Consider the following 22,435-nt stretch of genomic DNA (forward strand, 5'->3'; position numbering starts at 1 on the left):
ATACAAACACACAAATATTACAGTACCTTGGCTTGTCTCCAGCCCATACAGTGTACAGACACGCTCCTAATGTGGGAGACTGCGGTGCAGGGCGCGCTGTGACGTCACTTTTAGCAGACGTGCGGCCCTGTCTGCTGAGTGTGACGCTGCAGTGCAGCCCCTGCTCTCCTGCTCCCAGGCCCCTCCTGCTACTGTCCTGGGCATCGCGTCGGTGAAAGTGCGTGCGCGCGCCCTTAAAGGGCCCACGACCACTTTTTTTTTTTTAAATTCTTCAGTTCCCTCTGCATGGGGCCCGGGGCCCACCGGGAAATTTCCCGGCGCCCCGCCAGGCCAGACCGAGCCTGCTTCTGGACATCTGTCAAGTCAGCAGTCTTCCCCCATGATTGTGAAGTCTACTGAAACAGACTAAGGGATCTTTTTAAACGCTTAGGAAGCCTTTGCAGGTGTTTTTTGTTAATTATTCTAATTTACTGAGATAATGACTTTTGTGTTTTCATTGGCTGTAAGCCATAATCATCAACATTAACAGAAATAAACACTTGAAATAGATCACTCTGTTTGTAATGATATGACTTTCACTTTTTGAAGAAGCTTGTGAGAAGCACCTGTAGGATTCTCAACTTTTATTGACAAATACAACAAGTTTATGCAATTCACCCTAACATGCTGGATATCACATTTTGGGCAAAATCCTGACTGATGGAACCCCATTTTTACTTAATCAGTGCTTGGAGTTTATTGAACATTTCTGTGTTTTTGATTATCCATCTACTATTTGAGGATTTTACACAGATTCGCAACGAGACTGAGATCTGAGGAGTTTCCTAGCCATGGATCCAACATTTCAATGATATGGTCACTGAGCTACTTAGTTATCACTTTTGCCTTGTGACATGGTCTCCATCATGCTGGAAAAAGCATTGTTCATAAAAAAATTGCTCCTGGATTCACTTTAGTGTTTTTAGGCAAAATTGTGAGTGAGCCCACTCCCTTGCATGAAAAGCAACCCCACACATGAATGATCTCAGAAGGCTTTACTGTTGGAATGACACGGCACTCAAGGTAGTGCTCACCTTTTCTTTTCTGGACAATTAGTGTCCAGATGTCCCAAACAGTCTGAATGGGCCTTCATCATAGAAAATAACATTGCAGGAGTTACAGGGATTGGACTGCAGAGGTTTGGGGTAAAATTATTTTCTCTGATGAAGCCCACTTCAGACTGTTTGGGACATCTGGAAGAATGATTGATCAGAGAAGAAAAGGTGATCGCTAACATGAGTCCTGTGTCATTCATGTGCGGGACTGCTTTTCATCCATGATGTGGGCTCACTAACAATTTTGACTAAAAATACTGCCATTAATAAAGAATGATATCTAAACATCCTCAAAGAGCCACTTCTTCCAAGGATCCAGGAGCAATTTGTTGATGAACAATGTTTTTGTCAGCTTGATAGAGCACCATGCTACAGGGCAAAAGTGATAACTAAATGGCAAAGTAAAGAAAACATTGAAATTTTGGGTCTTTGTCCAGGAATCTCTCCAGATCTTAAAGGGAACCTGTCAAAAAACACTATTAACCTGCAGATAAGGGGTTAATCTGCAGGTTAATACCATTCTGAAACTGTGCGGCCGCCACACCGAAAGCCCAGCTTGCATGACGAAATTAACTTTATTCCTCCTGACAGCCTCCAGCTTTCAGTCATGGAGGTGCGGATTCAGTCTTTGCTCAGTACATAGGGAGCGGTGTCTGAAACCACTCCCCGGTACTGACTGACAGCCAGCTCAGAAGTGCATTAGTACAGAGACGATTGTCAGCCAGTGCCGGGGGCATGGTTACAGCAGCCACTCACTATGTAATGAGCGGTGACTGAAGCCATGCCGGCAGCACCTTTATGACTGAAAGCTGGAAGGAATAAAGTTAATTTCCTTCCGGCATCCGGGCTTTCAGAATGGCAGCCACACTTATTTAGAATACTATAAACCCCATATCTGCAGGTCAGTAGCTTTTGGGGACATCACAGGTTCCCTTTAATACCAAATAAATTTATCAATAAGACAGTGAAGATACCCTTGGGGTACTGGGCAGTGTAAGTCATTTGGTCCAAGTATTATAGTGTGCGGTGGGTACTGCATTATTGTTTGGTCTGACTTCCTGCTAGTGTTGGTTCTTATTGCAGATTTATTTGTTGGCAAGCATTAATTCCTATATGGGCAGGTTATTATATAGTATTGCATACAATATTATCACTAGAGCCATGTATTGTTAAACATTATATCACGATTGTCTTGTTTTTTTTGTATATAGTTTACATTATTGTACCCTCGCTGCTCTACTGATATATTTAATTGTGGTTGATACACATTATATGGCATCGTTGTGGGATTTACCTGATGTGATCACCCTGCCTTCATGGATATTTAATGTTTTTTTTTAAGTATTTTTCTTTTAGTAATTGTTTATAATTTATTGTTTCTAATAAACGTGTGCTTGTAAATTTACACTAAATACAGTATGTTTACTTGCGATACTGTATTTATGGCTTTAAAGTAAATCTATTGTTAATACAGTTTAAATAAGTTTCATTATAATCATGATATCAACTGTGCCTATATTTCTTATCCCTTCACCACAAGCCTGTTTTCACCTTTGTGACCAAGTCAGTTTTTTCAATTCTGACCAGTGTCACTTTATGGCCATGGCCCCACTATCAGTATTTGGTCAGTATTCGGTCAGTAATTTTTCTCAGGAGTGGGAGCCAAAATCAGGTGAGGAACAATCAGAGAAAAGGTAAAATAGAAACAACTGCACCAAGTGTTGTACTTCTTGTTAGCGATACATTTTGGTCAATGTGATTTGTGTTTACTTATGAAGATATTGAAAGTGTGACAAAAATGTTTAAAATTTAGCAATCTTCAAACTTTACATTTTTATGCCGTTAAACCCTTAAGGACAGAGCCACTTTGTAGGTTAATGAACAGGTCTCATTTTTTAAATCTGACCACTGTCACTTTATGAGGTAATAACTCTGGAACACTTCAATGGATTCCCCTGATTCCGAGAGTGTTTTTTCATGACATATTGTACTTCATGATAGTGGTAAAATTCCTTCAATATGACGTGTTTATTTGTTAAAAATCGGAAATTTGGCAAAAATGTTGAAAATTTCACAATTTGCAAACTTTGAATTTTGATGCCCTTAAATCAGAGAGATATATCACACAAAATAGTTAATAAATAACATTTCCCACATGTCTACTTTACATCAGCACAATTTTTTAAACATATTTTTTTTTTGTTAGGAAGTTGTAAGGGTTAAAAGTTGACCCGCGATTTCTCATTTTTCCAACAAAATTTACCAAACCATTTTTTGTACAGACCACATCACATTTTAAGTGACTTTGGGGGGTCTATATGACAGAAAATACCCAAAAGTGACAGCATTCTAAAAACTGCCCCCTTCAAGGTGCTCAAAACCACATTCAAGAAGTTTATTAACCCTTCACAGGAACTGAAGCAATGTGGAAGGAAAAAATTAACATTTAACTTTTTTTCACAAAAATTTTACTTTCAACCCAATTTTTTTATTTTCACAGGGGTGAAAGGAGAAAATGGACCCCGAAATTTGTTGTGCAATTTCTCCTGAGCATGCAAATACCTCATGTGTGGGGGAAAACCACTGTTTGGGTAGACGACACGGCTCGGAAGGGAAGAAGCACCGTTTGACTTTTTGAACATAAAATTGGTTGGAATAGAGAGTGGACGCCATATTGCGTTTGGAGGGCCGCTGATTTTCCGAAACAGTGGACACCCCAAAAGTGACACCGTTTTGGAAATTAGACCCCTCATGGAATGTATCTAGATGTGTGGTCAGCACTTTAAACCCCCAGGTGCTTCACAGAAGTTTATAACGTAGAGCCATGAAAATAAATAAAAAAATCACATTTTTCCCACAAAAATTTTCTTTTAGCCCCAAATTTTTTATTTTCACAAGGGTAATAGGAGGAAGTGGACCCCAAAATTTGTTGTGCAATTTCTCCTGAGTGCGCTAATACCCCATGTGCGACCAAAAAATACTTTTGAGGCACAGTGCAAAGCTCAGAAAGGAAGAAGCGCCATATTGGAGTTCAGATTTAGCTAGAATGGTTTAAGGGTGTCATGTCAGATTGGCAGAGCCCCTGAGGTGCCAGAACAGAAAAATCCCACCATAAGTGATGTCATTTTACAAACTACGCCTCTCAATGAATTAATCTAGGGGTGTAGTATGAATGTTGACACATGTGCCTCACAGAAATTTATACCATTGGGCGGTGAAGAAAGAATAATTACATTTTTTCCACTAAAATGTTGTTTAAGCCCCAGATTTTTATAAGGGCTAATAGGAAAAATGGACCTCAGTTTGTTGTGCAATTTCTCTTGAGGGCACCAATACCCTACATGTAATCGGGAAATATTTTGAGGCACAGTGTAAAGTTCAGAAGGGAAGGAGTGCCATATTATAGTGCAGATTTTACTGTTATGGTTTGCGGGTGCCATGACCCACTATAACAGCAGAACCCCCCGTAAGTGACCCCATTTTACAAACTACACCACTCAATGAATTCATCTAAGGGTGCAGAAATCATATTGATACCATGGGTGTGTCACATTATTTTATACCATTGGACAGTGAAGAAAAAATAATTACATTTTCCCACAAAAATTTTGTATTCGCCCCAGAATTTACATTTTCACAAGGGGAAATGGGTGTATTACTACACATCAATAAATCACTTGTAAGGCCACATCTTGGAAAATAACTTTCTAAAAGAATATTGGAAAGCTAGAGTCTATTCAAAGATAGGCAAATTAATTATTAAAAAGGAAGGAAGGTCTCTTAAAATGAGATATTAGAGGCGATCTCATTTACATGTATAAATACACATGTGGTTATTACGAAAGACTGGCACATGATTGATTCTTTCCTAGTTCTTTAAAAGGACATGGGGACATTCATTACGAGTAGAGGAAAGGCGATTCCGACATCTTAATAGAAAAGGGTTCTTTATAGTAAGAGCAGTTAGACTGTGGAATACCCAACAACAAGAGGCAGATACTATATCAGCATTTATAAAAGGGATGGATGCTTTTCTCACAGCAAATGACATTGTGGGTTATAAATAATCTAGTGACAGAGAAGGTAAAACTGGTGGAGAAAAGCTGAACCTATCTCTTTTTTCAACTTATGCAACTATGTTCAATATTACAGGCATGACCCACACAAGCCATCGCCAAAAGATAAATGGAAGAGACCTTCCTTTCTTTTTAATAATTAATTCGTCCATAGTTGAATAGACTCTAGCTTTCCAATATTCTTTTAGAAAGTTATTTTCCAAGCTATGGCCTTACATGTGATTTATAGAGGTGTAATAATACATTTGGATCACAGAATTTTATATCTTTTTTTTTTTTCTTACACCCTAAAATCTTGTTTGCTTTTGTAGCTGCTGATTGACATTGAGTACTGCTTATTATTATTAGGTATTTGGCTTGATCTCGAGTCATGGCAACTTGATGAACGCTCTGTTGGAAGATCGATCTTGTGCAAGCCTAGGTAGGTCCACCAGAGTCTTCTCCGCCATGCCACAACCCAATAGGCAGGCCAACAGAAGGACAGCAAAGGCTGTCTGGTACCAGAGTCTAAAGAGGAGAGGAGGTATTGTTGGAGAGAGTAAGGGCCACATCGACTCGTGGCTCCTAGAGAACAGTGACATAGACAAGGATGCCATTAGGGGCCATAAGAAAGGTAAATTAATTAACTAATGTTTTCAAAAATAACTTTAACAACCCCTTTAAATGAGCCAGCGTCCGTAGGAAAGCTTGTTCCCAACTATTGGTCTCTTAAAAGGCTGTCAGTCACCTGACAAATGAATTAAGTGATTGACGTCAGGTATGATGATTTTTATGCTGGCATAAAAATCAACATTATCAGCAGCACACCACACTCGGTGTAAACAGGAAATATGCTGCCAATGACACAATATTTTATGGGCACAGAACCATTGCATGAACAATTATTTTGTATGCTTTGACTATTCGTTGATCAGTTTTAACATCTGTCTAAACTATCTTCGATTGACTTGTGGATAGCCAATTGGCAGTTAACAGCATGGATTGGACTGTCTAAAAGGGCCTGGAAATCAGGGTCAGGTCATACATTCGGAGGAGATGAATTCTGTACAGAGGTATGCAAGAGTGTCTGAGATTTCATCCAGTGCTCTCTATCAGAAGTGCTGTTATCCATAAGGTTTTGTAGGGGATTGTTCTCCGTCAATGAAAACCTTAAGAGGTATGTAGCTGTCACCAACTCGCTCCTAATATAATCCAGGGTTAAGAAGTTGGCACCTAAAGACAATATTGCACAAAATTGGTAAAACTGTGTTCAAAGAAGTCTCTCCAGTCATCTCCTCACCTTCAGATGCAGATTAAAAAAAAAATAGAAAAAGAGCTCAATTTCATGCCAATGAGCTCTGCAAAATCATCAAAAATCACGGCTCTAATCGGGACCAGTCCTGTGAAAAAAATAGGAAAAATCACATCTTTTCTTTACAGAGAACAATTTAGAAAGGTGGAAGAAAATAATGAAAGGAATGTGTAAAAAACAATGTTTTTTCCACAAAGCACTGCTACAAATGACAAATCATTTCCCCAAAAAGAGAATACTTTCTGAATGCAGAATGCTGTTTCTCTGTGAATCTGTAGATTTCATAGGCAAACCGCCTGTTACAAAGGCTGTGCAGACACCGTGTACTTGCATCACGTATCTAGAGTATACAGTCATTATGAGAACTAGGTCATCCTGAGGAACAAGAAGCACAGGTTAAGATGCCCTTTGTATTAAATCAACTAGAGGAACACCCACTTTCAACAGGCAGTAATATTAGTAATTTCAGTTAATTATTTGGTAAAAGTAAACTACACAGAATCAAATTAAAGGCGTTTACCCCTTCTGTAAAAGTTATTCTCAATGGACCCAGGGTGGGGTAATTAAAAAAAAATCCTATACTCCCATCTGATTCACTCGCTGCTTTTCACAGGTCTTGGGGCATTGACATTGGTAGGGGACGTCATACGAATGTGGTCGGCTGCACCCTTACCTTCAGTCTAGTCGGCTCAGATGGAATATGAAGACTGCAGCTAATCAGCAGCCGCTGATTGGCAAAAGTGGTCACGTGATGTCTTCACCAGCTATTGATGCCCCCAGATACAGGGGGCACAATAGCAAGTGCAGACAAAAAATATTCAATTATTGTTTATATTTACCGGTTTTAACTACATAGCTGGAAGTTAATACAATGCACAATTTCTAGGTACAGTAAATCATCTAATGTAAGTGACTGAAATCAACAAACAGCTGTAATACACTGGCTCAAACTAGCCTTAACCAGGGTGTGTTTTTAGAAAAAACCCTTGCTACACCTATTGGTTGTTTTTTGATTTTGTAACAATTTGTGCTTGAGGGCATATATGTCAAGTATGAATAGGAGCTGACCTGCAGATTTTCACAGAAATCATCACACAGTGAATAGAGCTGTGCAGTTCATGATTTACATGCAGCCGCTGCAAGAGCTGATAACATATCATGAGTAGGTTTCCCAGGTGTCGTATTTCCACCATTCTGATGATAATAGCTCAGACGACCACTCTAATCTATCTGCACGTTGTTGTTTGTGGGAGTAAACCCATGCAAACATGGAGAGAACATACAACCGCTATGCAGAATATATATTAAGGAAGGAAGCAGGAGGTAAGGTCCTGGATGGCAGATATGTGTCACAGGTGGTTGTCCTTGATAATGTAAAGTCTGTACCAGTAACATTAGGTTTCTGAAAGTGTTTTAATTTGAGTTTAATTTGGGTCCAGGATTTAGGAGCAACCAAAACAGTCAGGTTGGGAAAGGTTATAGTAATAGCTGCTGGGTTAGCTCAGAAGAGTGGAGTTTGGGCTGGAACTGAACGGAGGAGTATTTGTTTGGTGAACACGTTTAAAATGCGTGAGCTGATACCACCTGGAAAACCGAGAATGGTGAGACTGCAACATTTACTTTGTTTCATGGTGCCTGAAGAAAGGACTGTTTATGTTATTAATTTGTACTGGAGAAAATCTGTTTTAGTTTTGGAGCTGTAAAGTTTATGATGGACAATAAACTTTATGCTGTTTTGAAATAAAAAAAACCTTGTGCCATTGTATATCCAAGTGGATACCAGAGAGCTGAAACCCTACAATTGGTGTTTGAATGTGGGCATGAAGTCCCAAAGAGCATAGGTGATTACAGTTAAAAGACTGAATGTCCAGGGGAAATTCAGCATTGCAAACATGGTCTGAAAGCAAGCATGGAGGAGCTTAATAAACAATTCATCCAGACGGATCTGCAGAAGCAGATGACTCTCCTGACAGAGAGACCGCACCTCCTGCAAGCCAAAGTGACGGTATCTGTTTGAGGAAAAAAGTATGGGAGGCCTTGCAAAAAATGACTCTGGAGGATGACATCGAGGCTTTACTGACTTTCTTTGAGAATGTGGCACAGGGAGAAACTACCCCCAGAGCAATGGACAGAGGTCTTAGCTCCATACCTTACTGAGGAACCGCAGAAAGCGTACTACAACTTTGCCCAGCAGAATACCAAGGAATATGGGAAGCTGAAAGAATAGATTTTGGCACATTTGGACATAACCATGGTTGTCAGGGCGCAACTCTGGCGCTACCAAAGGAATAAGCCTCCCTAGTCCGATATGTTCAACCTGTTACACCTGGCACAAAAATGGCTGCAGCCTGAAATCTGCTCTCTGACACAGATGGTGGAAAGAGCGGTAGTGGCCTGGTTTATCCACTCACTATCTAAAATCTGTGCAAAGCAGGGTTGCCAAGGATTCCCAGAATGCACATCACCTCGTGGAAAGATACTAGGCTGTGGAGAACTCCCTGAGCAACCAATGAAGCCTGAGGTCACCTTTCTGGGATTCCCAAAAGAGGGGGTCCAATTCCACATTTGAAGGGTGCACCAAGACCCAGAGCCAGTTTCAAAGGGTACAATTCATACCACTATCTGTTGGACTTGTCAAGCCCTGAGTCATAAGCAGCCCATTGCCCTAAAGTTTGAGAACTGATGGACCGCTCCAAAGGCCAATGCTTCTCATTTTTTGCACAACCCATGTACAGTACCATACTTCACCCTGGTGAAGGACCTCAGTTGTGCCAGGTGACGATGAACAGTGTTAGGCAATGTGCCCACGATGCAGAAATGCAGCATATTTTTTCCAATTCTCCCTGGCAGGAAAAACGCATGCGGATTTTTGCATGCATTTCTGCATGCGGGTTATCAAGCGCTTTTCCAAGCGATTTTAGCATCACTTGGAAAAGTGCTTGACAACTTGGTCACACTATATAAATCCATGCAACCGGCATGGATTTATATAGTGTGACCAAGTAATAGTTAAAAAAAAGAATAAAAATGGTAAAAAATAAAGATTATACTTACCTTCCGATGGCCCCCGGTATTTTCTCTGCTCCGTCTGGTTTGTTGTATGGGTCGCGGTGGTGTGAAAGGACCTGTAATGACGTCATTGAGTCATGTGACAGGTCACGCGACCGCCGACGTCAGCGGTCACGTGACCTGTCACATGACTAAATTACGTCATGTCAGGTCCTCACACCACCGTGACCAATACAACAGACCGGACGCATCGCTGAGGAGACCAGGGGCCATCGGAAGGTAAGTATAATCTTTATTTTTTATTTTAAATTCTTTTTTTAACAGGTTCTATGGTACCCGAGTCTGGTAGGAGAGTCTCCTCTTCTCCAAACCCGGATACCAGCCGCACATAGAATCGCTTAATATCCGTGTGTGCAAATGTGCTGACACGGATATTAAGCGTTTCAATGCAAGTCAATGGCTGCAATTACGCTGCGTGTCCGCAAAATTAATGGACATGATGCATATTTTTCCGCAATGATAATCCGCAGCGGAAATTTCCGCAGCATGTGCACAGCACATGCGGATTATCATTGGGGACCATGGGGCACAAATTACCAAGTTTTTTTTATGCGTTTTCGCTGCGGAAATTCCGCGTCAAAAATGCTTGAAAAACGCATAGTGGGCACGCAGCCTCACTATGACTGGACTCAGCGAGTTTGGTGACCCTATTAACTTCCACATCTGGTAGACCCTGGGAAGAGGGTTGGGTTAAAATGTTTCCAGCAGTGTGGAGTTTGGATTGCAGCTGAACAGAGGTGTTTTTGTTTGGTGAACATGTCTAAACTGCTTTGAGATGATACTGCATGGAATACACAGATTGGTGAGGCTGCTGCATTTACTTTGTTTCATGATGCCTGAAGAAAGGACTGTTTTTGTTATTTATTTGTACTGGAGAAAAGCTGTTTTTGTTTTGGGGCTGTAAAGTTTATGATGGAGAGTAAATTTTATGCCACTTTGATAAAAAAAAAACAACTTGTGCTGATGCATGCTTAAGCGGCTAACTGAAAGCTGAATAAAGTTTCTACACAGAAAAGGAGCCATATACAAAGGGAAAGATGGTGGGCCATTTGCCTTATAGGTCAGAAAAGCTCCTGGAGCATATTCAAATACACCCAAGACTGTCAAATTAGCGTCTGTCAAGCTGGAGTATATCAGAATACTTTTCACTGCGCTACTACATACACTGTGTTCCGAATTATTAGGCAAGTTGTATTTTAGAGGATTATTTTTATTATTGATCAACAACTATGTTCTCAATCAACCCCAAAGACTCATAAATATCCAAGCTTAATATTTTTGGAAGTTGGAGTGTTTTTTTTTAGATTTGGCTATCTTAGGAGGATATCTGTTTGTGCAGGTAACTATTACTGTCCCGAATTATTAGGCAACTTAATAAAAAACAAATATAATCCCATCTCACTTGTTTATTTTCACCAATTAAACCAATATCAGTGCACAAAATTTAGAAATAAATATTTCTGACATGCAAAAACAACAACAGCCTTCCATCCATAGAATCTGTCAGTTGCTTGATCTGTTTTCGATCAACATTGTGTGCAGCAGCCACCACAGCCTCCCAGACACTGTTCCGAGAGGTGTACTGTTTTCCCTCCCTGTAGATCTCACATTTTTTGATGGACCACAGGTTCTCTATGAACAAGGGGCCCATGTCATTATTTTTTCTTCTTTTAGACCTTTACTGGCCAGCCACGCTGTGGAGTAGTTGGATGCATGTGATGACGCATTGTCCTGCATGAAAATCATGTTTTTCTTGAACGATACTGACTTCTTCCTGTATCACTGCTTGAAGAAGTTGTCTTCCAGAAACTGGCAGTAGGTCTGGGAGTTGAGCTTCACTCCATCCTCAACCCGAAAAGGTCCCACAAGTTCATCTTTGATAATACCAGCTCATACCAGTACCCCACCTCCACCTTGCTGGCTTCTGAGTCGGAGTGGAGCTCTCTGCCCTTTACTGATCCAGCCTCTGGCCCATCACGAGTCACTCTCATTTCATCCGTCCATAAAACCTTTGAGAAATCAGTCTTAAGATATTTCTTGAACCATTCTTGAAGTTTTATCTTATGTTTCTTGTTCAAAGGTGGTCGTTTTTCAGCCTTCCTTACCTTGGCCATGTCCCTGAGTATTGCAAACCTTGTGCTTTTTGATACTCCAGTAACGTTGCAGCTCTGAAATATGGCAAAACTGGTGGCGAATGGCATCTTGGCAGCTTCACGCTTGATTTTCCTCAATTCATGGGCAGTTATTTTGTGCCTTTTTTGGCCAACACGCTTCTTGCGACCTTGTTGGCTATTTTCCATGAAACGCTTGATTGTTCGGTGATCACGCTTCAAAAGTTTGGAAATTTCAAGACTGCTGCATCCCTCTGCAAGACATCTCACAATTTTGGACTTTTCAGAGCCCGTCAAAACTCTCTTCTGACCCATTTTGCCAAAGGAAAGGAAGTTGCGTAATAATTAAGCACACCTTATATAGGGTGTTGATGTCATTAGTCAACACCCCTCCTCATTACAGAGATGCACATCACCAGATTTACTTAATTGGTAGTTGGCTCTCAAGCCTATGCAGCTTGAAGTAGGACAACATGTATAAAAAGTATCATGTGCTCAAAATACTCATTTGCCTAATAATTCGGAACACAGTGTACACCTCTATCAAAAACTGTGTAGTACACAGTATGCAGTTTTTAACATGGGAACCTTTGGGCGATGTATGGCTATATAAGGCTTAGGACATCAGACAGTCTTAACCAGTTCAGGACCGCCCACTGTACATAAACGTCGGCGCTGCCCGGGCTCTGTGCAGCGCCGACGTTTAAAAACGGTGGGTGGTCCCGCAGCGCTCAGGACCCCCAGGGTCCTGCTAGCGCTGCGGTACCGGTTCAGAGCGACAGCTCTGACATGTGGCATCATGGGGACCTGAATGGATCAGGTCCCCATGATGTTAACCTGTTCCTATCTTCTAGATGCCGCGATCCATAGCGATCGCGGCATTTAAAAGATAGTAACAGCTGGTGGTCGGCGATCGGGACCCTCCACATACCTCAGGAGCGGCGGGGATCCCGGTGCTGTGACCTCTGACATCATCGAGACCTGATTGGCTCAGGTCTCGATGATGTCAGCGTCACACCAGCCAATCAGAGAGATCACCAGGGAAGTTTGTTTTAGCAACAAACTTTCCCGGGCGATCTGCCTGATAAATACACTGTTTCTCCTCCGATCTCAGTGAGAGAGCAGAGGAGAAACAGTGTGACAAGAGCTGTGTCAGCCTTGCCACTGTGAAAGTAAAAAAATAAAAATAAAAAAGAAAGTAAGAGTTAGGGTTAGTCAGTCCTGTCAGATCTATCAGTCAGTCAGTCCTGTCAGATCTATCAGTCAGTCAGTCCTGTCAGATCAGTCAGTCAGTCCTGTCAGATCAGTCAGTCAGTCAGTCCTGTCAGATCTGTCAGTCAGTCCTGTCAGATCTGTCAGTGAGTCAGTCCTGTCAGATCTGTCAGTCAGTCAGATCTGTCAGTCAGTCAGTCTTGTCAGTCCTGTCAGATCTGTCAGTCAGTCCTGTCAGATCTGTCAGTCAGTCAGTCCTGTCAGTCAGTCAGTCCTGTCAGATCAGTCAGTCCTGTCAGATCAGTCCAGTCAGTCTGTCCTGTCAGATTAGTCCAGTCAGTCAGTCCTGTCAGATCTGTCCGTCCTGTCTGATCTGTCAGTCAGTCAGTCCTGTCAGATCAGTCAGTCCTGTCAGATCAGTCCTGTCAGATCTGTCAGTCAGTCAGTCCTGTCAGATCAGTCAGTCAGTCCTGTCAGATCAGTCAGTCCTGTCAGATCAGTCCTGTCAGATCTGTCAGTCAGTCAGTCCTGTCAGATCAGTCAGTCAGTCCTGTCAGATCAGTCAGTCCTGTCAGATCAGTCAGTCAGATCAGTCAGTCAGTCCTGTCAGATCAGTCAGTCAGTCAGTCCTGTCAGATCAGTCAGTCAGTCAGTCCTGTCAGATCTGTCAGTCAGTCAGATCTGTCAGTCAGTCCTGTCAGATCTGTCAGTCAGTCAGTCCTGTCAGTCAGTCCTGTCAGTCAGTCAGTCTTGTCAGTCCTGTCAGATCTGTCAGTCAGTCCTGTCAGATCTGTCAGTCAGTCAGTCCTGTCAGATCAGTCAGTCCTGTCAGATCAGTCCAGTCAGTCAGTCCTGTCAGTCAGTCAGTCCTGTCAGATCTGTCAGTCAGTCAGTCCTGTCAGATCAGTCAGTCCTGTCAGATCAGTCCTGTCAGATCTGTCAGTCAGTCCGTCCTGTCAGATCAGTCAGTCCTGTCAGGTCAGTCAGTCCTGTCAGTCCAGTCCGGTCAGTCCCGTCCGTTCAGTCCAGTCAAAAAATCTAAAAATAAAATGGCCCGTCAGACTTATACTGCAGAAGAGGTGTATGCCCTGCTGTGTTCTGACACTGATGACAGCGCAATCTCAGATGGAGATATGGATTTTGAGGGCTTTAGTAGCGGCGACACTGAGAGCTCAGAAATGAGCAGTGATTCTGTTCCATCCTCAAGCCCAAGGACCAGTACAGCAATAGGTGCAAATAGCGCTACTGGAGAAACGTCTCCAAATCAGGGAACACTGCCCAGTACAAGCGCTGTCCCTGCTACTAGTGAATTGGCGCACCCCAGTGTACAAGGGGCTTTGCCACATGATCTAGCATTTCCCAGATGGGAGGCTTCGGATTCGGCTGCTCCATTCAGCCCTGATTTCAACGCCACTCCTGGTATAAATGTGGAGGTGGAAGATTTTGGACCAATTCATTTTTTTAATTTGTTTTTTACAGGCAGCTTGCTAGAGCATATTGTCGTGCAAACAAATTTATATGCATCCCAATTCATAAGCCAGAATCCCTGATCTTACTATGCTAGGGCAAATTTATGGACACCAACTAATGTCCCGGAAATAAAAATTTTTTTAGGACTTACATTTGCCATGGGGCTTGTTAAAAAACCGAGCATTCGATCCTACTGGTCCAACCACCCTGTTCAAGCCACCCCTATGTTTTCAGTCATTCTGCCTAGGACCCGTTATGAAATGCTCATGCGGTTTTGGCATTTTAACGACAATAGTCAATGCCTGCCCAGAAATGCCCCAGAACATGACAGGTTATATAAAATTAGACCCATCATTGAAAATTTGTCAGAAAAATTCTTAAGCCTCTACACCCCAACACAAAATATTTCTATAGATGAGTCCCTTGTAAAATTCAAAGGAAGACTGCACCTCAAGCAATTTATCCCATCTAAAAGGGCAAGGTTTGGAATAAAGCTCTATAAAATGTGCGAAAGTTCAACCGGATACACATCCGCTTTTCGCATATATGAGGGGAAAGACAGCCAACTAAACCCACCAGGATGCCCTACTTATCTGGGGACATCTGGAAAAATTGTTTGGGAGCTGATAAGTCCATTTTTTCAAAAAGGCTACAATCTATATGTGGACAATTATTACACCAGCATACCCCTATTTAAAAGTCTGGTTGAATACAACATCGGGGCTTGTGGGACCATCCGTAAAAACCGTCAGGGGTTTCCACAACCATTGGTCAACCAAAAGTTTCAAAAGGGGCAGTCAGGGGCTGTACGCAACGGAGAGCTGCTTGCCCTGAAATATAGGGATAAGAGGGATATTTTTGTCCTCAGCTCGATCCACACAGATGCCACAAGGACCACTGTAGAACTAGGATCCACCACTCCGAAGCAAAAACCTGTGTCAGTCATTGACTACAACAAACACATGGGGGGTGTGGACCTTGCAGACCAGGTTCTACAGCCATACCAGGTATCAAGAAAGTCCTATACCTGGTATAAAAAGTTGGTTATTTATTTGTTTCAGGTGGCCACATACAATTCTTTTGTGTTGTACAAAAAAGCAGGAAGTTCAGATCCTTTTCTTGATTATCAAGAAAAGGTAATTGAAAATCTTGTCTTTCAAAGTGTTAGCCCCGCTCATCCATTAGAATCTGAGGATGTGAAAAGACTCACTGAGCGACATTTTATTGCACTTATTCCAGCAACGGAAACAAGAAGGAACCCCCAGAAAAGATGTCGTGTATGTACTAAGAGAGGAATGAGGCGTGATACCCGCTACTATTGCCCACAATGCCCATCATTGCCAGCCTTATGCGTCACTGACTGCTTTAAAATCTACCACACAGAACCACGTTTTTAAACTGTAAAAATGTATCCCAATTTGTCATTCAAACATTTGGTTCATTTAGTGAATGACATATTCGAGTAGAGCTCACTTAATTTCCAGGGGGGGTTCTCCAGAATCTAAACCTTCCATTGCGTGCTTGTTTCTGGAAATCATCCATCGAGTTAAAATGGTCACTAAACCCATAGATGAATTCCCAGAGGGGTGTCATTTCCAAAATGGGGTCACTTCAGGGGGGATTCTTTAGCTCTGGTACTCTGAAAAGTGCCAGAACAGCATAATCCCCCCTGAAGTGACCCCATTATGGAAATGACACCTCTGTGGGAATTCATCTATGGGTTTAGTGACCATTTACCTATCTACTTATTTTCCCACCACTAGATTAATTTATACAGAGGAGTAGATTCTAAAATTTGGTCACTTGTTGTGGGTTTCCTCTGTTTAGGCACCTCAGGGGCTCTCCAAATGCAACATGGCGTCCGCTATCCATTCCAGTCAAATTTCCATTCCAAAAGTCAAATGGCGCTCCTTACCTTCCGAGCCATGCCGTGCGCCCAAACAGTGGCTTTGCACCACATATGGGGTATCAGCGTGCTCAGGAGAAATTGCACAACACATTTTGGGGTCCATTTTTTCTGGCTGCCCTTGTGAAAATTAAAAATTTGAGGCTAAAGTAGCAGTTTTGTGTTAAAAATTTGTTTTTTTATTTTCACCCTTCAACATTATAAAATTCTGTGAAGCCCCTGGGGGTTCAAGGTGCTCACCACACATCTAGATAAGTTCCTTGAGGGGTCGTTTCCAAAATGGGGTGACTTGTTGGGGGTTTCCTCTGTTTAGGCACCTCAGGGGCTCTCCAAATGCAACATGGCGTCCGCTATCGATTCCAGTCAAATTTCCATTCCAAAAGTCAAATGGCGCTCCTTACCTTCCGAGCCATGCCATGTGCCCAAACAGTGGCTTTGCACCACATATGGGGTATCAGCGTGCTCAGGAGAAATTGCACAACACATTTTGGGGTCCATTTATTCTGGCTGCCTTTGTGAAAATTAAAAATTTGAGGCTAAAGTAGCAGTTTTGTGATAAAAATGTGTTTTTTTATTTTCACCCTTCAACATTATAAAATTCTGTGAAGCCCCTGGGGGTTCAAGGTGCTCACCACACATCTAGATAAGTTCCTTGAGGGGTCTAGTTTCCAAAATGGGGTGACTTGTTGGGGGTTTCCTCTGTTTAGGCACATCAGGGGCTCTCCAAATGCAACATGGCGTCCGCTATCGATTCCAGTCAAATTTCCATTCCAAAAGTCAAATGGCGCTCCTTACCTTCCGAGCCATGCCATACGCCCAAACAGTGGCTTTGCACCACATATGGGGTATCAGCGTGCTCAGGAGAAATTGCACAACACATTTTGGGGTCCATTTTTTCTGGCTGCCCTTGTGAAAATTAAAAATTTGAGGCTAAAGTAGCAGTTTTGTGAAAAAAAGTTAAATGTTCATTGTTTTCTTCCACATTCCAAAAATTCCTGTGAAGCACCTGAAGGGTTAATAAACTTCTTGAATGTGGTTTTGAGCACCTTGAGGGGTGCAGCTTTTAGAATGGTATCACTTTTGGGTATTTTCTATCATAACGGCTCCTCAAAGTCACTTCAAATAAGATGTGGTCCCTAAAAAAATGTTTTTGTAAATTTTGTTGTAAAAATGAGAAATCGCTGGTCAACTTTTAACCCTTATAGCTCCCTAACAGAAAAAAATTTTGGTTCCAAAATTGTGCTGATGTGAAGTAGACATGTGGGAAATGTTATTCATTAACTATTTTGTGTGATATATCTCTCTGATTAAAGGGCATGAAAATTCAAAGTTTGAAAATTGCAAAATTTTCAAAATTTTCGCGAAATTTCCGATTTTTTCACAAATAAACGCAAGTGATATCGAAGAAATTTTACCACAATCATGAAGTACAATATGTCACAAAAAACAATCTCAGAATCAGGGGGATCCGTTGAAGCGTTCCAGAGTAATTACCTCATAAAGTGACAGTGGTCAGAATTGAAAAAATTGGCCCGGTCACGAAGGCAAAAACAGGCTCTGGCGCGAAGTGGTTAAACATTTGAAATGTTCACATTTTATCAGTGCACAATATTCAGTTACACCTACTACAACCCCTGGCAAAAATTATGGAATCACCGGGTTCGGAGGATGTTCATGCAGTTGTTTAATGTTGTTGAAAAAAAGCAGATCACAGACATTACACAAAACTAAAGTAATTTCAAATGGCAACTTTATGGCTTTAAGAAACACTAAAAGAAATCAAGATAAAAAATGTGGTACTCAGTAAGGGTAATTTTTTTCAGACCAAGCAGAGGAAAAAATTATGGAATCAAAAAAATGAAAAAAAAAACACACAAAAGAACACTCCAATACATCACTAGTATTTTGTTGCACCACCTCTGGCTTTAATAACAGCTTGCAGTCTCTGAGGCATGGACTTAATGAGTGACAAACAGTACTCTTCATCAATCTGGCTCCAACTTTCTCTGATTGCTGTTGCCAGATCAACTTTGCAGGTTGGAGCCTTGTCATGGACCATTTTCTTCAACTTCCACCAAAGATTTTCAATTGGATTGAGATCCGGACTATTTGCAGGCCATGACATTGACTTTATGTGTCTTCTTTCAAGGAATGTTTTCACAGTTTTTGATCTATGGCAGGATGCATTATCATCTTAAAAAATGATGTCATCATCCCCAAACATCCTTTCAATTGATGGGATAAGAAAACTGTCCAAAATATCAATGTAAACTTGGGCATTTATTGAAGATGTAATGACAGCCATCTCCCCAAGTGCCTTTACCTGACATGCAGCCCCATATCATCAATGACTATGGAAATTTGCATGTTCTCTTCATGCAGTCATCTTTATAAATCTCATTGGAACGTCACCAAACAAAAGTACCAGCATCATCACCTTGCCCAATGTAGATTCGGGATTCATCACTGAATATGACTTTCATCCAGTCATCCACAGTCCACGATTGCTTTTCCTTAGCTTGTTGTAACCTTGTTTTTTTCTGTTTAGGTGTTAATGATGGCTTTCATTTAGCTTTTCTGTATGTAAATCCCATTTCCTTTAGGTGGTTTCTTACAGTTCGGTCACAGACATTGACTCCAGTTTCCTCCCATTCGTTCCTCATTTGTTTTGTTGTGCATTTCCTGTTTTGGAGACTTATTGCTTTAAGTTTCCGGTCTTGATGCTTTGATGTCTTCCTTGGTCTACCAGTATGTTTGCCTTTAACAACCTTCCCATGTTGTTTGTATTTGATCCAGATTTTAGGCACAGCTGACTGTGAACAACCAACATCTTTTGCAACATTGCGTGATGATTTACCTTCTTTTAAGAGTTTGATAATCCTCTCCTTTGCTTCAATTGACATCTCTCATGTTGGAGCCATGATTAATGTCAGTCCACTTGGTGCAACAGCTCTCCAAGGTGTGATCACTCCTTTTTAGATGCAGACTAAAGAGCAGATCTAATTTGATGCAGCTGTTAGTTTTGGAAATGAAAATTTACAGGGTGATTCCATAATTTTTTCCTTCTGCTCGGTCTGAAAAAAATTACCCTTACTGAGTACCACATTTTTAATCTTGACTTCTTTTAGTGTTTCTTCAAGCCCTAAAGTTGCCATTTGAAATGACTTTAGTTTTGTGCCATGTCTGTGATCTGCTTTTTTTCAACAACATTAAACAACTGAATGAACATCCTCCGAGCCTGGCGATTCCATAATTTTTGCCTGGGGTTGTAGTTCCATTAACAGGTGAATGCCGGTTCTTTTAGTAGATTACAGGCTGGAAACAAGTTTTATTTGAGAAAAACTGAGCTTTAAGGACCTGGGCCTTTTTTTCAATTCATATAGCTCAGGGGTATCCAACCTTTTGGTGTCTTTGAGCCACATCGAAAGAAGGGTCATCCTGGGCTTCACGTTAAATACACAAACACTACAGAAAGCTGATGAGCAAATTAAAAAAAAAAAGGTTTGTGATTTTTTTTCATGCTATTTGCCACTGCAGATAGGCAGAAAAGTCCTCACATAATCCTTAATATGTAGCGGGCAAGGGCAAATGGATACCAGCAATTATCCATGTAAGCACTTTACCATTGTCCATATGTTTTATTCTATGGGCAGTCAGGATATTTATACAGGTTAATACATTCAGTTTAACTTGCACCTTATACCCCTTTCCCTGCCCCATATTGTGACTTCATCCTTACAGTGTAGACTGTAAGCCTGCAAGACCCTATACTTTCTGTACCAGTCTGTCATTGGTAGTTTGTTCACCGCATTATATATTTGTATATTGTGTGTAACCGCTTCTGAGTTGGGCTGCATGTTGGCCATCCCTGATGTAATTAGAAGCAGTACGATAGACTATGCTAGTTCACGCAGTTCATTGTAGGCGATGAACCACAACTATGGAGTTAAAAGGTAACAGATCTCATCCACCCCTTCACAAAAATAGAATAAGCAGTCTTGTGTGCGCACAGGGAATAACACTATTTCTGGTCAATATATTGCTTTTGTTTCCTGAATTTTCTCCAGTTTTCAACCTCAAACTTCTTTCTGAGCTGGTGTGTGAGACTAGCTGCTGTGCAGTCTGCTATACAAAGCACAGAGAGGTATTCCTGCTTTTTTTTCCCTCTGTAACTCACTGACATTAGTATGGAAATTATTCCAAAGTACTGAGCTTTGTAGCTGTACATCCAGCACTGGGAGTGAGCTAAATCGCTTGCAGTAGCACTGATCTGCGTCTCTGACTGTGCCCGTACCCCCTCCATAGACTTTAACTGCCAGTTGTAACCCGGTCCCTGGGTGAGCTGTAACCGGGTCCCTCGGCTGCCAGCCTTTCTTGCTTTGGCAAAAACATTTGAGCTGTTTTTCCAGCATGAATGACGAGTTCAGGAAGCATGAGATATTATTGCGTAAGTGGAGGAAAAAAAGCAGTTTTCTCAGATACTATTATATTTGCTTGTACAACTGATTTATGCAAAGTTTGTTGACAGCCCGGATTCCATTTAATAAAGTTGGTGCATTTTAACCTTCAGGGTAGAGGAAATGCTGCACTGGAGTTTTGACATCACCACTGTAGCCGGACAATAAAGATGGAGAGCAGCGGCGTCACATGTCAGCAATGGCGTTACGACTAGTGATGAGCGAGCGCGCTCGGGTGCTTACCGAGTATCTTCGGCGTGCTCGTATATTATGTTCGAGTCCCTGCGTCTGCATGATTTGTGGCTGTTAGACAGCCTCAACACATGCACGGATTGCCTGTTTGTTATGGATCTTCCATGTGAGAATACTCAGCAAGCACCCGAGCATGCTCGGTGAAAGGCAAGCACACTCGCTCATCACTAGTTAAGACTAACAAGCCAATTTTTTTTTATTATAAATTTAAAAATGATAAATGAAAAACCCCTTTAAAGTTCTTGTGCTAAGGCCAGGAGATGGAATGTAATATATGTATGGATACACGCACAAATTTTCTTCTGAAAGCTGAAACCTGATTGGTTGCTATGGACAGCACACTATGCACAACTTTTGCAAAGGAAACAGCAGTTGTCCATAGCAACCAATCAGATTTCAGCTTTCAGAAAATAAGCCTCCTAAAAAAAATAAAAGCTGCAAGCTGATTGGTTGCTATGTGAAGCTACTGTGCCCCGCAGTGGTATCAGAGGGTCTCCCATAAGCAGCCGGTAACTGTTCAATGGCGGTCAGTTCTGCTACACCTGTACATGGAGGGCGCCACAGCGTCTGGCATCAGCCCCATAACCGCCCCCATGGCAGCTCCTGGCAACCAATCCTGCAGCTGGCGGCCGTTCAGTCAGACCCCGTCCGCCCCGCTGCCCTCGGCTGAGGTAAAGAGGAGCTGCCGGGCCGCGCATGCACGAGGTGAGAGCTCCCTGCGCGCCGCCTGGAAGAGGAGGAGGATTAGGAGGAAGCCGAGCGCCGGTCCGCTCTCCATGCTGCCGCCTCCGCCGCTGTTGTTGTCGCCGCTGTGCTCTCGCTGTGACGCGGGTTCCGGCTTCTCTCTTACTCCCGCTGAGGTCGGATCGCCTCCCCATAGAGCTGCCGGTGTCGGGCTTGTGTGCCGGGGGGGAGGGAGGGTCCGGGGTGATTACCGGGGACAGGCGGCCACCATGGCAGCGCTGGCGGTGTGTGCTGCCTCCCGGTGAACGCTCAGGACTTCCATAACACACTGCCCGGAACTGTCCCCGCACAGACGGCAGAGCACGGCGTGATCCGGAGCCGCCAGCCGCCTGTCCCGCCCCCGGCCGGGCTGTGGAAGGGGCGGGAGCGGACTGGCTTTGACGGGGATGACGCTGCCCCCTGCGTCCCACATAAAGAAGAGCGCAGGGAGGAGGAGGACGGGAGCGGGGAGTGCGGCTGCCGAGGAAACTTCGCCTGCACTTTGGGAGCCCGTGCACTGACAGGAGATCCGGCAGGACATGACCCCAGACACCTCCGCCCTGCTCACCGGCTGTGGGAAGTGACCCTGCCCAGCACCGGCCACGGTAAGGGGCTGCTGTCACCTGGGGGCAAAGGGCACGTGTGTGGAGTGACAGTGTGTGGAGTGACAGTCTGACCCTGACTGCACAGAGTAATGACAACAATGTCTACTCTTCATATGTCTGGTGATAAAGTTTATGGAGAAGCTGCTGTCACCCTGGGATGGGACTACTG

The 22,435-nt window shown here is 42.6% G+C and overlaps 1 protein-coding gene across 3 annotated transcripts in view; it reads left to right on the forward strand.

Moving 5' to 3' along the window:
• Positions 1-21,654: 21,654 nt before the first annotated feature.
• Positions 21,655-22,435, forward strand: part of FURIN (furin, paired basic amino acid cleaving enzyme) — a 222,180-nt gene continuing 221,399 nt past the window's right edge. For 2 of the 3 annotated variants that reach the window (XM_073653189.1, XM_073653188.1), the window contains exon 1: positions 21,663-22,266. The gene's annotated coding sequence lies outside the window, so the exon portion shown is untranslated. Of the gene's footprint in view, positions 22,267-22,435 lie in introns of all 3 variants that reach the window. The other variant, XM_073653190.1, reaches the window with a different exon arrangement.

This window comes from Phyllobates terribilis, unplaced genomic scaffold (assembly GCF_046119375.1).
Source record: "Phyllobates terribilis strain yellow unplaced genomic scaffold, ASM4611937v1 Scaffold_11__3_contigs__length_659146591, whole genome shotgun sequence".
NCBI lineage: Eukaryota > Metazoa > Chordata > Amphibia > Anura > Dendrobatidae > Phyllobates > Phyllobates terribilis.